Source organism: Diadema setosum, chromosome 9, assembly GCF_964275005.1.
Source record: "Diadema setosum chromosome 9, eeDiaSeto1, whole genome shotgun sequence".
NCBI classification, from domain to species: Eukaryota; Metazoa; Echinodermata; class Echinoidea; order Diadematoida; family Diadematidae; genus Diadema; species Diadema setosum.
In genome coordinates this window covers 18,056,401-18,070,163 of record NC_092693.1, presented here as the reverse complement: position 1 = coordinate 18,070,163, position 13,763 = coordinate 18,056,401, and positions in this window count along the sequence as shown.

The following is a 13,763-nucleotide window of genomic DNA, read 5'->3' as shown; positions in this document are numbered from 1 at the left end:
TTTTCATTGTAATGATTATTGTGTATCATCATCGCTGATTGTACCACTGCATGTTTTCTGTATATCATACGTACTTGCTTAAAAACAGCCTTTTTATAACGGCTGAGAGTGCAAGTATTTCAACTAGTGTATGAATAAAACCATCAACAACAACAACTCCAAAATTTGTTCAATTTCATTAGAAAGACAAAATATTCCCTGCATAACAGTGCAAAAATATTCAAAATCGGATAAGAAATAAGGAAGTCATGACATTCTGAAATTTCAAGTTTTTTCGGGAAACACTTCTTGACCAGTCATTATGAAAATGCCCCCCCCCCCCCCTCCCACTTCAACTCCTACTCCGAGTATTGCTAACTCATCAGGAATGAAATTCCTGCGTAAATGTTGAGATGCTGATCAGGGACAGTTGGACGCCACATACTCGAATAGGTACACCGTGTTAGCATTATACACAGTCTGGGCCCCGTTTTATCAAAGATAAAATCTATTATAAATTTTCTTAACACACAGGCTGCCATATAGACTTATGATAGAAATCAACTATATGATAAATCATAACTCTTCATAAAACAGGGTCCTGGTGTTTACCTGCCGATTAGGCATAACTTGCCTTTTTCTTCATCTTGTACATTCGATCTCGGTATCATCCCTGTATTTAGGCTGTAGTCTGGCAAGCAAGAAGACCTGTACCAACCTCGGTGCCAACCACAGCATTAGCTGGATATGTCTGGTCGTTCGCCGCTTTTCCCTATGATCACATACAGGCACTCTACTTCTGTACAATCCCATGTAGTTTAAACGTATTATAACCCTAGCTTCAGAGAAAGATAAAATATGTGATTTCTTTGATTTCACTTGGCATTACAGGAGTGTGGTTCATTTTTTAAGTGACTGGTCACATATTGTATGTAAAGACTGAAGTAGATGCCACTGAAATTAGAATATCTCATAAATATCTTGAAGGTTATGAAGTGGTTGATAAACATTATCAATAATAATTGATAAGTGTAAATTTAGTTTTCTTTTCTGAAAAGATGGGATATACGGTTCCATGTTTTCGGACGTGCTGATGATCGAGGTGGCGTTAAACAGATGAAATCTCTCCTAGTGCAGAAATGCATTGTTGATTGTTTGAAGTTTGAAGTTTTATTAGCAACAACATTTTGAACATGTACATATTAGAATCATAACACAATTGTATCTACATACATACGTGAAAAAAAAACTTATCTGTTACTCCTTTATAATAGCATGATTAAATGATGATATTTGAGAGTTAAATATGATACATGTAGCATAATTCTACAAAGTTGCTGTTGTTAACAAGGAAACCAAAAGTTAGCACAAGTGCTAGTCGAGATTGGCCACCTTGATCTTCATACTAAAAGCTAAATACAAAAGAAAAATTATTACATGATTAGTTGAAATGACTGTGAATATTTGAAGAGTTTGTTCGCAAAAACCGATAAGTCCATATTTGCCAAATGGAGATATTTGCGATTAAAGGTCAAGAAAAATAAAGAGAATAATACGAACATTTTTGCTTCTTTTGACCATAACTTCAAAAATGTACCTTTTATGTAGTGACCAATATATCATTTTAAAGGTATTATTTTGTACTTTATGACAGACACCATACTTCAAAATCTTCAAAAATGGACTTATCGGCTTTTGCGAACAAACTCTTCATTTATACATCATTCATTTTCTAACATAGAAAACTAATAATACTTGATACAGTATATACAGTAGGAAATCTGCAAGGCATTTACGAAATGTAGATCTTTTGCTTTGTTCACGCATTTCTCGTGGCAATGTTTTCCAAAGTTTGGGTCCTAAGTAAGAAATCGAAAATTGTCCCTGTGTGGTTCTAAATTTTGGTAAGTACAACATTCTTTTTTCATTTTGTTCTTGTCCTGTAAGTATGATGCACAATTTGGCAATAGTCACAGAGGGTGCGGAATAGTTTCGTTGCAGAGATCGTACATAAATGTAAGAACTGAGAACTTATGTAACCTAACAGCATCTAGAAGTTTGAATCGTTGGACTGATTGTGTTTTTAGTCAGCACGCCAGTTCAGGGTCAAAGTACATGAGATCTTGTGATGGTGTGTATTCTATTACACCCACTTACTTGATTAGATGGTCAAAGGTCAGGGGGTAAACTGCACTGGGGTAGTTGGCACTAATCTGTCACCTTTCTACAGTGGGCTTTTTTTTTCACACAAAAATGTTTTGTTCCCATACAGAAAGGCAGATTGCCAGCAAAAACAAACAAACAAATAAAAAACAGAAAAAAAAACAGAAAAAAGAGGAAAGTGACAGTTTAACAAAACAAAGCATTACATTCTATCTACATGAACACTTTCAGTTTCAGCAGATAAAGCGTAACCCACTCCTTATTACTTTGAAACACTCATTAAATGTATAATGTGAATAATGAAATGTGAATCCAGCTTGCCATGTCTACAAGCCTATGCCAGCTGTGCTGTGATTGCAGTTTACAGAGGTAGTATGATGGTATGTATAGAATCCAAACACTATACACCAGGAAGCAACTGAATTATTAAAAAAAAAAAAAATAAAAAACAAAAAGACAGCTTCGTCACCAACATTCATCTCTGCGTCACATATTCGTAGCCAATCGCTCCAGTACATTTTATCAAAGTAACTGCGGTAGTGTAAGACTTGGAAACTTTTCTCAGCCCTTGATAGCAAGGCGTGCATCGTTCATTTTAAATGGTGTTTGGGGTAAAGTCAATCAGAATACAATTTGAACATTCATAGTTAGTCTTATCGCTATTCTTGTTGTTGTTGTTGTTCTTCTTCTTCTTCTTCATCTTCATCTTCTTCTTCTTCTTACTATTATTACTATTATTATTATTATTATTATTATTACTATTATTATTACTTCTACTGCTACTGTAGATGACAATAACAATAATGATCTTATGAACATTATTGTTATTATTAGCATTATCATCATTAACAGTGTTCTTCTTCTTGTATCATAACTGGAACTATCACCAGTACTATGTGACTGCTACCAACACCAACTCATTCAATCCCTCATTATTGCAGCAAGCAGCATTATCAACCTACAGTCTGCAATGGTCCCCCAGGATACGACGAGGTTTTCCGGCTCCAGGGTTGTGTGCGCCCACTGCAACAGGTGGTTCACTGTGAGTAGACGTGCAGCTCTCCACTGGTTGCACGCATTGTTTACCGTTCTGTATAATGGTGATTTCACAATAAGGGCATAAGAGCATTCTGAGCACTCCTTGTTTATCATGCAAGCTTTGGTTGTTGCTTTTGTTGTTCTTGTCTCAGTTGAAGGGTCCTATAATGCATATTTGGCGTGTAGAACATGAAATGTTATCATGACGTGATGTAGATCTGCAAAATGCTCACTTTTACTGGTAGTAGGTTATCGCTACACCTTGGGCATAAAGCCACTGGCTAGAAGCAAAATTGTTTTAGATTTTATCTCGTGCCGTCTTTATGGTCCATTTTAGTATTTTCTTGATACCTCAGTGGCTTGAGAGTTACCAATGATGGCTTCACAAACCTTTGTGTAATGTGATTGTGGACAACCCTGCAAACATAAATTAATTTGATCATGTGCAAGGGTCAGAATGGCTTGGAGGGTGTTGGTAACTAATCATGATCAAATAGAAAAAAAAAATTGCCTCTGTTGAACAAAATTTAATCAAATGTATAGGTTAGGAATCTTTTGTTTTGATATGAATCACTGATTTCCTGTGGTTACAGTGATTCTTATCGTCCCTTTTCAAATACAGAAGATCAAAGACAAAGAGACCCAATGTGACATTTTATGTTTCATTTTGGATTGTGGGGGGGGGGGTAGGTTGGTAGTATTCAAGATATAGGTAACAGAATTCTTTCGCACATATTGCTCAGTAAAGTGAGATATCTTGGGTTATCACGATTTGGGCAGTAGACATTTTGTAAGTAAGTAAAAACTGAGCACTCTCTTTCCATCATTCTTACTTCAACAGTTGAGCCCTCAACACCAGGCACCAACCGTCAAATGCCCTCACTGCACAAAAGCGTAAGTTAACCAGTGATAAGTACTGTTACTCTCTGTAACTATGTAAGAAAGAGTTAACAACCTTTTGAAGGTGCAAACTTTCATTGGGGATGAAAAGCAAACACTCAAAGAAATAAAAAGGGGGAAGTTGATTGTTGTTCGTTGAAATTTACTCATCCCAAGAGTACAAATCAGAGGAAACGCACAGGAATTTATTTTCTTTTAAATTCAAGTTTAACCCGTTGAGGACGAGTCCCGAGTATACTCGGGAGAGCGTCTATGAGAAATGCGTCTTGTAGCAAAATCAAACTCTCCTTAACGGGTTAAACGTTGGGTCCAGGAGCGTGCCTGAAACACTTTGACTTATGCCCCTGTGAGTCTGTTCTTACGGAGAATCACTTTTCGCTGAGACCACATGCAGAGTGGCTGAGAGGGCCATAACTGTCGTGGTGAATCTTCAGTACGCGGGAACTTCTAACATAATGGATTATGTTACCCTGCATCACAACACCAAAAGTCGCCAGACATACAATAGATTTTTAGTTCAGAGCAGATTCTGAAAGAGCAGAATTTAAGCTTTTAATCAATTCAAATGGATTCTCCTAACCTATCCTGAAACTGACAGTGTGCTTTAGATTGTATAGAAACGTCATGTGCAGAGTGCCTATAATGTGTGGAGTACATAATAGCTTCCGGAAAATCTTTGTTCGCTAGACCTAGCTAAAAAAATTGTCACAGAGAATTCCAGATTAGCCAGGAATCTGATCTTTTATAACTTGGGTAATTTATTTCATTGTCTAATCTCACCCAGCTCAGCCACATGCTTTATCCCATTGCAACAAATTGTGATGTAATTGTGCTGCAAATATTCTCCTAATGAAATGGGCATCTCTGAATGTATGTCCCCGTGTATTTTGTATTGCAGAAAGATTACATGGAAGTGGTTTGATTCATTCAACCCGCACAAAATCAGAAAGAAATATACAAAACATGGCACTTTGATAGAGAAACAGAAACTTTAATCGTAAAACAATGTGTTGCTAATTTAAGAATTGGTCAGATATTTAGTAATAAAGTTTTTAAGGACAATTTGCATTGAAATAAGCACTTGTATATGACAAACAAAGGGTTAGAATCAAAGAGAATTTTGTACTGTAGCGAAACAGGGCCTTGGCACTTATGCCGAGCTGAGCCGACTGTCCGTTTGGTCGAAATATACGACCACTCTTTGAAGAGGATAAAACCTTTAGTCTTCCACCACTCTTCGTACGTCACCAGTTTACACCTTGCACTTCACATCATCTGACTCAAAGGTACATTCTCACTCTCATATCTATCTCATCCAACACACCGACAAGTGAATTCTTACTATCACTCCCGACGTCGTTTCTGGAGTGCGTCGTTCTTTGACGTCATTCAGAAAGTACGTCGTTTCATGACGTCCGTCCTTGTCCTTGTTGTTCTGCACCGTTCTGAAGTACGTCGTCTTCCGACGTTCGTTCTGGAAGTACGTCGGACGTCCGTCCAGAGAATCAGTTGTCCCACGTTGCAGCAAAGCCCGCTCGAGAATGCTTGTAAAGGCTGCTGGACGAGTCGTCTTCTTAAGCGGAACCACCGGTTGTCATCCTAGTTTCATCGGCACGCAACACTCATTCCAACCAATACTGTATCTTATACTGAGCGCGCATGCATCACAACTTCATAAGCTACGTACAGGAAGAAAAAGAATTATATATCTACAGGTTTAGTGTGTAGGCCTACCTGCCAAAATTCAGAGCATCGTGCCTAGCATGCACAAGATAGAAACGATACTACTGTTTTAACAGCTGCAGCAGCTTCGATTCCCAGTTTCGTTGTACAGAGAGTATGAGCACAATAATGCACGAGGAGAGTTGTGACGCATAGGTAGTTACTAATACCTGTGTGAAATTATCATATAGACATGGTTATAAAATTCCCCTAAAGTTTCCTATATTCTTTATTTATTCTTACACAGAGGTAAGCTCTCCTTTAAACTCTTCAGAGTGTGATTAAAATTATTTACGTCATACAGCGACACCATTTTCAGCCCCATAACTGATCACGTTTAATAATTAATCAAAGTTAATTATCTAAAATGTGTCATATGGCCCACCTGTATACACACGTATACAAACACACAATGCTAAATGATGGTGTCAAACCTCTGTAACACAACTTTGAATTAACTCTAGAAATTATCGCTGCACTTATCAATATTTTTTTTTATCATGCACTATCTGAATCTTCACAAAAGCCAGTAACTGACAAAAATTCATCAATACAGAAGACTGACTAAAAGGAACAGCTGAGATACTCTTTTAGAATGTGTAACTTGTTACATGTATACAATGTAAATCATCATAAAAATAACCACGACCACGTCGTGTAACTGAAGTGCTGTAAACAAATTTGCTCTATGAGTTAATTCGCATGAAATAATATGCACTCTACATTTGCACGAAACAAATACCATTTTGATACAATACTCTATGAAGAACTGACAATAAAAAGTAAAGATTATGATGTAGAGAAACAGCATTAAACCAGAGATATTTTTTCTTTTTTCTCTCTCTCTCTTGGCTATTTGCGACATGCAATAACTGATTGAAACTGTGACATGCAGCAACAGCAACTATCTTAACTCGACACTTCGCGCCATGATTCCACAACGCGCAAAGCTTTTGCTGCGTCGTTACATGACTATTTTCATTTAAGTCTCCCGCATATTTTTGAGACCAAATTTGCGACCTCCATGTACACCGTTCTGAAGTTACGTAATGTTTCGCATATTTATATGCATGTCAACCCGAAAACAGCTCAAATTCTTGATATCTTGTGCAAATCCAATGCAAATTGTGTGTGTTTTTTTTGTTTTTTGGATAGATTGATATAAATTAGATTATTTCAACTTTTAATCATTGAAATTAATCAATTCTAAGGTAGATGAGCTTGAAAAGTGCCTGCAACAAATTTTGGCCAAAAAAAGAGGAAAACAAAGGGGCAAAAAACAATAAAATACATAAGAAATTAACAAAACAATAAAAAACTAGAGAAGCACTCTAAGAGCGCAGACCTCCGCAAAGTATGCAGCTCAACGCTGCGGTAATAATAATGGCAGGGCCCTCTGGTAGAGCAGTGGCAACACTGAAGAGGCTACCCTGGATAAATAAGACCTTATTATTGTTATTATTATTATTATTTCCACCACTGATCTTGTTCTTCCATAGAGACATCAGCTATTTCCACCCATACGTTTAGTACTTTAAAGTGAAAACTAAGTTCTGGTAAGGGCCTGAGAACCCGTCTGACACCATTTCATATTTGCTTGCAATATATCGAAAGAGTCTACAAAGAAACTTACCTGGCTGACGCGGTTTGCCGGAATGATGAGTCGTTTTGGAGTATTTTGAGAAAAATAATAAAAGTCGGTAGACCGACTTTTATTCCAGAAGGCTCCAGACTCACTCGGTCTCAGGGAAAACTCGACCCTATTTCAGAAAATTTACACACAGTTCGTGATCGCCATGTTCATCAGTACTCTATACTACGGGTACCAAACGAGGCCTTGATGAGCAGACAGGAAAGTGCGTGCTAATCCTGTACAAAACAAATGGACAGCGCGCGGTCCTCAAGCCTAAATACGCACATCACCTCAGTTGCTGAGACGCGCGGTCTTTGAAGTTTTTGTTGTTGTTTATCAAGCGTCTTTGATTGCTTTTAGAGGTGCTTGAGAGGCGCACACTAATTTTGCATGCGCGCCAAAGAGGTTTTTGATGCGCGCGTTGTAACAACTCGGACCATTACTGCGAGTAGCCAGAACGCTACGACAATGTAGTTTATACAGGCCGCTCCCATATGCATAGTACAACGCTGTACAATCCAGAGGGACAACCAATACAACTCATCCCGCCGTCAAGCACAGCGAGACCGAGTTATCCCCGAGTCCGAGTCTAGCCTGACCCCGTTCGGGTAAGTTCTGAGACTGAACGTTTTTGGTTAATATTTCCCATTTTCGTCGTTACCCATCGAATATTTTCTTATTACAGCGTTATTCCGCACATTTCCTAGGCACACGTTCACATTTTGGAGCAAAATTTGACAACTTTTGCAGGCGTACCAGAACTTTCTTTGGGCTTTAAATAGCATTGTGTGCTGAAAGTCGCCCGATTTCCCAAGATAGAAGCCTTTGTTACGTCATAAGCCCTCAGTTGCACGGCGCAAACTAGAGTATGCGCTTTAGTGCGCGCATGCAAACCTCAAATACGCGCAGCCTGAACTCCCAAGTTCATTGACCCTACCTGCCAAAATATCAAAAATCCTTCATAAATTTAATTCTCGGATCACTACCAAAATTTAATCATCTGTTACTTGTATCATTCTAAATCTTTCCTGCAAATTTCATCCAAATCCGTTAAAGCCCAAAGAAAGTTCTGGTACGCCTGCAAAAGTTGTCAAATTTTGCTCCAAAATGTGAACGTGTGCCTAGGAAATGTGCGGAATAACGCTGTAATAACAAGATATTCGATGGGTAACGACGAAAATGGCCCCGAAATATTAACCAAAAACGGCCCCGGGTCCCAAAAACGTTCAGTCTCAGAACTTACCCGAACGGGGTCAGGCTTGGTCAGGCTAGACTCGGACTCGGGGATAACTGGGTAAATTACAGAATACCGGCAACCAATCACGGAGAGCGCAAATCGCTCTGAAAAGAGCGTAATTACGCTTGCCGATAGCAACCATTAAAATATTAATCCGATCTGCGATACGGTCCGTGATTTGGCTGTCGACGATTGCATTTGTTTACGTGTGTTTTCTTTGCTCTGCGCGGTGAGAAGTGTTGTTCTCGGGGGTTTCGGGGGTGTCCCCCGAATAATGTAGTTCTAACATTAGATCCTGACGATGCTAGTCTAGACTATCCGTTAAAATTTACCCGAATTTACGATGTATACTCACGTTTTTAGGAGTCGAGGATAGTCCATATCCTAGAAATTGATAGCAATTTAGGTGAGACTAGAAAACAATCACTTATCTAATTGCTGGTGCTAGCTTACAGTAGAGCTTACGCACTGTGTGGGTGCGCTTGACAGCCCACCATGTTGACTCTATGCACTCAACAGTACACATAACAGCTTATGCGTACGTGTGGCAGTGGTAGCGCGTATTGAGTCTGCAGAACGCGTGCATGTTTAGTAGTAGGCCTACAGTGTACAATACGTATAGCAGTTGAGTGCGCACCTTTGGTGCGCACATGTCTCTTGACAATACGCGTATACGCGCTGCCTTGCCAAACTAGTATGTAGTGTGATTGTATCGTGATGACTTGTGTCGAAAAGAGGAAGGAAGAAGGGCTGCCAGCTGTGATGACGTCATCACGATTAAAATAGTTCCGTCAAAATCGGGTCGATTTTCTTTATCGTCGATTTACTCGAGTTATCTCGATTTAGAGCAGTTTTCCTCCGAAACCACTCAATTTTCATAAAAATTGTGTGGTCAACCTACTTCTTGACGGCCGTTCCGTTTCTGGCCTTTTTTGGGGCCCCAAACGTCGGGAAAGACAAATTTCAGCCCTTCGGGCTGAAATTCATCTCTAAGGGAGAGCCGCCGGAGGCGGGGCCTTCGGCCCCGCCTCCGGCGGCTCTTATACGCACCAATATGCTAATTTATATGAGGCAAAACCGGTGTTCTGTAATTTCCCCCTCGGTCTCGCGCGCTGTGCTTGACGTTGACGGCGGGATGAGTTGTATTGGTTGTCCCTCTGGATTGTACAGCGTTGTACTATGCATATGTATGGGAGCGGCCTGTATAAACTACAATCAGCGTGTTTCTACAGAGAATCCGATAGACCTAGCATTTGCAAGCGCGTAATCAAACAGTGCGCTAACGCGGAACCGGGTTGTTTCTACAGAAAGCGCATAATCGGATTGAATCCGATTCTCCACCTGAATGCAGGTGTGACCGGATGTCTGGAAAGTTGGCTGGTGCATTGTGGGCCCTAGCCCGGGTCAAGCATCTACTGATGATGCGGATGCGATCACCGATTGAACGAAACTGAGCACAGGGCCTGCCTAGCTTGCCTAGCCCTGGGCCGGCCGGCCCGGCCTAGTGTGGGTACAAGTTTAACCACGACCGGCTGCTGGACGAATTTGTTTTCATCTAACTTAACGTTAGGGCTCCTACTCTAACGTTAGTTCCAACGTTTATATGGATTAGAAACTAGTTTTGTTTTCTACCAATTCTATGGTTCGTCAATTTTTCACTGATCTTAAGGTTGGATTTTTATAACTGGATTATCACATGTGACGAGACAACAGCAGTTCACAGAGACACAGCTTCTGTCGCGTCTGACTGAGTTCTGTAAGTTCTATCATCAATTCTAACGTTAACTAGTTTCTAGAGTAGAAGTAGAACCTCCTAAGAGTCCTACTCAACTGTTGGGCTAGGCCCAACGTTAGGCATATTTCTAGTCTAACATTTAACGCTAACAAGTTAAGATAAAAAAAAATGATTAGATTTAGGGCCTAGCGGTTACACGTTTTTATAGGCGTAAAGAGTCGTTGGGCCTACTGCGACTGGATACTATCACGTTAACTGTTACTACAAGTTAGCTCTAACAGTGGTTAATGTTAGACTATTCATGTTAGTGATTTCCACATTTCTACGTGTCATTAGGCCTAACGTTAGATTCTAACGTTAGGCCTAACAGTTACTTTTACTACCAAGGTAACGTTTTAAGGGGCCCTGAAATCCAATTTTATTTGAAAACATCACTTTTGGGAATATTTAGGGTGGTTCTAAGAAACATTCCATATTATATAGGCTCTATTTTGATTATATTGACTAGAAATGGCTCAAAGTCAATCTAGAACTAGTTTGGAAGGTGTTTTTTTTTTTATAGTTTTGTTAAATATTTCAGTAACGTTAGACGTACTTTACTACTGCATTACATACTGACTAGTCTTTACCAATGACTGACAGATGAGGAATAATATTGATTAGGAATGTCTTAAAGTAGATCTAACGTTAGAACTTGTAACGTGTTAGTTTGGAAGGTGTTTTCTCTTTTTTTTTTTTCTTTTTTTTTTTTCTTTTTTTTTGGTGGGCGTTCCCAAGTAGAGTCTAACGTTAATCTGGAGAATGAAAAGAAAAAGTCTTTAAAAAATAAACAGAATGTTTCTAACGTTAGAATAGATATCCGTTTCACCACAAAAGTGGTATTGAGAACTTGAGGGTATTTTAAATCAACACAAATCAACATGCATTTGAATTTCAGGGCCCCTTTAAATTAGGCCCTAGACCTAGAGAACCACTCTAACTCAACAAGTTAAAACGTTCAGTATAGTCTAGTGTTAGAATCTTAAACACAAACGGCCTAACGTTACAACTAAAAGGATCGACTGTGTGTCATTGGATTTATAAGTAACGTTAGAACAAAGGCCTATTAAACGTGAGGGCTAACGTTGACTGTTTGTGTTAACTGTGCTAGACCTCTTTCTTCGGGCAGGTAGGATTTAATTCGGGTAGAAACTCGGGTTTATGGAACATTAAAGAACTGTTATATTCCAAGTCAACGTTAGATTTTAGAACAGAAGTAGCTGTTGTTAGGATGCCTAACAAAACAGTTAACGGCTAACGTTAGATAGCGTTGATTCTAACGTACGGTAAAGTTTGTTAGGTAGGCACCTAACTACACGCAGCCGCTGTCGCGAATCGCGCTCAGCAGAGTGTCTGGTCAGGCTAGGTAGGCACCTTGCCTCTAAATCTAACGTTAACTAGGTCTAGACATATTCTAACGTTACACCCCAAGTGGACTCACTTTTTCCACTTTTGGATTGACAAAATGTGCTTCAATTATGTTTTGATACTCAGTAAATGAATGTTTGAATTTCCTTTCATTTTCGGACTAACGAAACGTCGTATTTTTATAGGCCCTACCAAGATCCATATTTCTATTTGATTCTTTGTCGGATTAACAAACTAGACCCTAGTAACGAACCTTTAGAATAACGACAAAAAGTTCGTAAAACAAACCCTTTTAGTTTGCTAATGCTAGACTTTAGAGTTTGTCTTTTCCGAACTAAAAAGTAGGGCCTATTAGGCCTAGAGAATATCTATTTTTAATAGACCCCTACTAGATTCTATGTGCATCTCACACGTATTGTTAGCGCTAGTTAGTATAGTATTGTCAATTAGAATGTAACAAGTTAGTCGTACTCGTAGATCTATATGCTCTAGTAGCTCGAATCTAACGTTAAAAAGTATTAGGCCTAACTATATGAGAACGGTTACTAGATCTAGTGTAGTGTTAGTTGCCTTGGTTTTAAAATTACAGCGCAACTGTGTAAAAATAACACCCCTGCCCCTGTTCGTGTGTGTTTTCTAAATGTTAAAATTCAGAGTATTTTCTTTACAAATTTGTCAAATCTGAGGCAAATTGTGACTAGTAACGTTAGAACCTGATAGGCCTACTCGGACGTTTTGGAGACACCCAACTATTCAACGTTAGATAAATAGCTGCAACATGCATGCACATAAAAGTCATGGCCACATTACCGTACACGTGTATGTCAAACTGGTGATTGTCTTCCGGGGCCGGTATTCCATAAACTTCTAAGACAAATTGCTTAAGTGTAAGCAATATGTCTTAGATTTTTGCTTAGCTAAGAAAATCGCCCTAACGGTATTCCATAAACTGTAAGGCATTTTTCTTAAGTCGGGCGATTTGGCTAAGCAAAAATCTTAAATTCTGATGACGTCATTTGACATAAGCAAGATATTCATGTCATCACTGTTCGCGAACAGCTGCCCCGCGGTGAAAGTCTATGTATTTTACGTGTTTAAGCAACAATCGCAACTACCTAGCCACCCATGGAAGAAGATACCTAGGCCTAATGCACACTTTTTCAGAGGCTTTTTTTTTTTTATATAGGAGCAACGTCTCCATATTACTCTAGGTCTCACAGTGTCTAGAATGTCAGTAAACGGCCTACTTATTTAGTACTAGTAGTAGGCAACATAGACCTAACAGTTACGTGTTGTTTTGGATCTTTTCGGCCAAAGTTACGGCCTTATAAGTGAGACTCACACCGCAATCACATCACACCACATTTCAAGTACGACACCGAGTGAAAAAAGAAACATCATGAAATCACGAGAATCAAAATCAAAGCGAGTACTTATGTTTACACCCTAACGTAGTTACTAGGCCCAGATAATTAGTCCGTACTCACCGATCCGGTATAACGTACCACGGAGCCGGAGAGGACGCTTTGTGACAGTACTCGCCTGTCTCGATACACAAACTGTGATAGCCGCACGTGTATAAGCAAGCTAGGGCATACGTCTACGTAATGTAGTGGGTTGTGGCATAAACGTAGACTTTATATCCGGGCGGCTATGTGCGTTCCTCTAGCTGCGCGCTCCACTCCGCCGCTAATGCGCGCTGAGAAGGAGGTCGAGGGCACGCGTAGTATACGCGCAACACATACCCCCCCCCCCGATTCCCCGTGGCCATGGCCCACCGAGTTTCTACCGTATTGTTACTGTGCAAGTTCCCACGAGACGCAAACGAGACGCTTCGTCAAACCCTGAACTCATTTCATTTACATTACTGATTACTGATGAACTTCTTTATTTAGCAAAAAGATGAAAAATCATGAGCTAAAGCCGCCATCTTTTCTACATTGTTATGC